A 4,499-nucleotide genomic window follows, 5' to 3' on the forward strand; every position below is an offset into this window, starting at 1 on the left:
GGGACCTTTCAGTCCGCAAGCCGACGCTCTATCCACTGAGCCAAACCGGTTTCGGCAGGGACTAGGATTTTGAAAAGATGGCTGGGGGGACCTTGCCCACCCCTGAGAGTGGGGTCCCTGAGCGAGAGGCTGCTCTGTGTCCTTGCTCACTGATCACAGCCACCAGCAGTAGCACGTTGGGTGAGGCCGGTGGCCAGGCGGCAGGGCAGTGAGGGGTGACACTCCTGAGCTGCTGGGTTTTCTCCTTTTCTGGTGACCTTGGTCAGAGCGTTGAAATTCATGGACAGCACAGATCCAGCAGCTGGGTTCTGCAGTGGCGGTTGTGTTGTCCTTATCTCTCCATGTGGAAGTCTGGGTGTGATCACCAAGTTGTTTCTTTCCCTGTCTCCCCCCCCTCCCTCTCCCCCCTCCCATGGAGAGGACGGGGCATTAGCAGGCTGGGTCTGGCTCCTGTGCACGCACAGTGGGCGTTGGCACGGGCTTTGTGTCCTCACTAAGAGCAGATACCCTCAGCAGAGCTGGCAGGGCATAGCTTAGGCCCCTCTTCCAGCCCCCGGCACACTGTCATACTTCATAACTGTAGCTAAACTTTCTGTCCTGCCCTCTGTATGCTGGCGAGGCTGCTTCTGGGCCCAGCATCCTGCGGTGGCTGCTGGTCCCTGTTCTGAGGTGTGGAGTTGTGAGTCTGGATCCCACCTCTGCTGCTTGCTAGCTGGGAGCTCAAAGCTTGGTCATCGCACCTCTGCTTTTCCTGTAAAATGGGTGCTGCTGGAACCCCCTCGAGGGGCCGAGTGCAGGCGTGGGAGTGCAGTCCGGTGCTGGCGTGTGGGAAGCCTTCCCCGACGGTTAGCCATTCTCCCGGTTAGAAAGGTGGCTTGATTACAGCAGCCTTGCTGTCTTCAACCTTTACCCACCGACGCCCTTCCACAGAGTCTGAGGATTGCGGGCTGCCAGGTGCACGGCTTCCTCTCCAACCTGACTGGCCTCTCCTGCTCTCAGATAGGAAGAGGGCTTCCAAGCTGCCTCCCAACCTCTGTCAAGACCCCCCCCCACCCCCCAACACACACACACCTGTGCTCAGCTTCGAGGAGGGAGCCCGCTTTCACTGCCTCTTCGGTGGGAACGGTACTTACTGTTTGCGCCTGTGCTAACCTGACCCATTGTGTGGCAGGGGCACACTTCCTGCAGAGTCCCCGGGAGTGCGGGGGGCTGGCTCCTGGACCCTGTCTCCAGATGGCAGCCAGAGGGAAGAGGCAGTGGTCAGGGCGAGGCCCAGGGTGTCTCTGTCCCCACCCCCTGAAATGGGATTGAGCCCTTATTTTGTCCTAACCCCTCATTTGGACACAGCTGGATTCCTCTCTTAAGATAAATAATTGGAACACCTCTTTGGCATGTGCTGTGAACCAGGCACTGTTGCAGGCTGCGAAGTAGGTACTATCATTGTCCGAACGTTTGCCCACGAGGACCCCGAGGCTCAGAGCAGTGAGTGCCTCGTTCAGGCTCAGACCGCGAGGAAGCAGCAGGGCCAGGCAGTCTGACTGCAGAGTCCAGCTTTCAACATCAGCATGCAGCCTCTCTCTACCAACTGAGGAGCAGGTAGCTTTACTGAGCACCTACTATGCTCCAAGCATGTTGCAGGACTCCAGAGTTAAAATCCACGATCAACTCCTTCCCAAGGAAGAGTGAAGAGGGAGAGATGTAGAAGGGGGGCCAGCAGAGGGCTCGGCCAGTGGAGCTGGTAGGACAAGGAGCTGTGGGGCCAGGCCTGGCCGGGGCATCCCTGGAGGCGGGCAGAGGCTTCAGAGCCCCAGAGGACCTCAGCTCGCCCAGCCCAGGTGCAGCGGTCCCTCTGGGCAGATAGCCCGGAACACGTGTTCATCAGCGGCCACCAGGCCAGCGGCAGGCTGACAGCTCGCCCTGTGGGGCCTCCCTGCACACAGAAGCCGTCTGCCTGGGCACCTCGGGCACAGCCCCAGCGCTGCTTTTCCAGGCTCCCTGCCCAGGCGGGCGCAGCCCAGGTGTCTGACAGCTCCCACTCCAGGGTCATGGCCTCCGCATCCCAGCCCCTGGGGACACCCAGGAGCTCCAACTGGGCAGTTTGGGTGTAAAATCCAAAAACCAATGAATGTGGGGCTTGGGGGGAATCTGTCTGACCGGTGGTTTGGCCAAAGCTTCAGTCACTTGTTAAGACAGAAGAGCGGGTTGCGTGCTGTGTCTGCGGCTCCGCACTGGCTGCTGCCAAGTAGGACGGCCCCGTGTCGCTTCCTTCCCTCTAGGTCCCACCCTCCTTCCCAAGTGCAGGGGAGGTGCGGCTGGGAGATGCAGTACGTCCCCCCAGACCCACTTGCACACCAAGCAACAGCCCGGTTCAACTCACTGGCAGTTCTGAGTGCCAAGTCACACGGTCAATTCGAGCGCTGAGGTGTGAACCAGGGTCAGAGCCAGTGCCTGGGAGAGCCTGGGTGGGCAGAGGCAGTGGCAGCGTTTGGCTTGGCCTACCTCACAGACTCAGAACCTGGGGTGCACAGGAGTCCTGGAACCAGGGGGGCCAGAACACGGACCACGTCTCCCCTCTGACCACTCTGGAACAAGTGCCGTGAGCAGGAGTTGGGGGTGCCCCCAAATTGTACCATCTGGGGCCTTCCTCTGTCTATTAGAGTCATTTCCTTTGGGTGGGTTTGGCAGCCAATGCAAGACAGGCGACCCTCCTCGGTCACGGGGCTGCTGGTCCTCCTTTCCCTGACGACTGCGTGGAGCTCTCCGAGGTCAGCAGGGCCAGTGCTCCCCGTCGACGGGTGGGCCGGGGGCTTTTTCTGCAGCCAGTTAGGGGTCCCAGCTTCTGGGGAGCCATGGCTGTGTGCAGATCTCGATTGGGTCTCAGAGAAAGAGGCAAACAGCCTACATTTGGTTTATCTAGTAGATGGGTTCGCGTGCACATGCGCACACACACATGCACACACACACGCACATGCACACGCACACGCACACACGCATGCACACGCACGCACACGCACACACACTTCCCTGGGGAACACTGACCCCACTTGCAGCAGAGCCGGAGGGAGCCTAGTTAGAGTCCTCAGCGTGGGAGGAGGAGAGGGGAGCCATGGAGCCGGGTGGAGTTTGCTTTCAGAGCCATTTCTGGGGGCTGAGATTCCAGGGTGTCTCATGCTGGCCTCTCCACCTCCTGGGGGTGCTTCCCACATGGAGCCTCTCAACAGGGTTGACACCGTCTACCTGCTCAGAAACCTCCCCGTTCCCCTGGCAGGCCAGGTGTTCTACCTGTTATTCCGTTTGTGCTCCTGATGGATTTTCCTAAACACATCCCCAATCCCTCTATTAATTAGAACTAGTTAGTCTTGCCAACCACTTCTGAGCTTCTTCAGTCTGGGCTTTTGTATCTCTCCGTACCCTCCGCCTTGAATGCCCTCCTTCTCTCTCTTCCTCCTGTGTGTTTGCCAGAGTTCTCTTTATTGTTCAAGCCCAATTCAAGCTCCACCTCTCTCAGGACACAGCTGGCTGTCTGCTTCACTCTACTATGATGGCTCTTTGCTCTGATGTCCTCTGAAATTCTCTCTTCTGAGGCCTCTTTCCTGAGCTGTAAAATGGGACGATACCATCTTATGGATTTGTTGTGAAGGTTACTTGAGATGACCTTTATGAAAGTGGCCAGCACACAGTAGCTACTCAATAAATGCTTCAGTCCTTGTCCTGTTGTATGCTAGGCATGGCAATATGGACATAAGATTCAGTCTCTGGCCACTGGGTAGAAGGGAGCCAGGAGGAGGACACCTTATTTCTCAAGGGGCGGGGGGGTGGGCAGCATGGAAGGCTCTGGTTGAGTTTGAAGGACAAAGGAGACAGAGCACTAGGGGAGCAGGAGTAAGGAAAGCATAGGGCACAAGGCGGGGTGTGACATGACGAGGGAAGGGGCCGGAGTGCTGGGTGCTGTCTGGGAGCAGCCAGGGAGGAGGCTGGCGGCCTGGGCCTTGCAGTGGCCGAGAGCCTGGACTCTACGGGGCGGTGGGGAAGTCACTGAAGGTTTTGAGGGGAAACCCCAACTCGGACTGTGTGGGGAGTGGGTGGAAGAGGGGTGCCGACCCCAGGGGCGGCTGCCTGCAGGTGGTCCTGCCTCAGGCTTCGTCAGAGACCCCGGCCCAGGCCTCCCTGACCCCTGTAGCCTCACGTTACTTTTCCTGGAATAAAAGGTGGAAAGTTAGGATTTGCTATTTGGAGTTCTCTTAAACTTGGCCTGGGTAAGGGAGGTGGACAGGCCCTTCCCTAGGACTGCTGGCTTTGTTTCCCTGTGCGTCCCTACTTCCTTGCACTCATGATGATAATGAAATCCACACCTTGTTCATTTGCTGGGCAGGTTCTCCTTCATGGACTTTGCCCTTCATTCCTTTTCCCACTGTGGTCACTGCTCCTTCAGGTGAGGCCATTTCAGGCGGAGGGTGCAGAGCTTTGAAGATCAGCCAAGTGGGGGTGGGGGCAGGGTG

This window comes from Myotis brandtii, unplaced genomic scaffold, assembly GCF_000412655.1.
Source record: "Myotis brandtii unplaced genomic scaffold, ASM41265v1 scaffold488, whole genome shotgun sequence".
NCBI classification, from domain to species: Eukaryota; Metazoa; Chordata; class Mammalia; order Chiroptera; family Vespertilionidae; genus Myotis; species Myotis brandtii.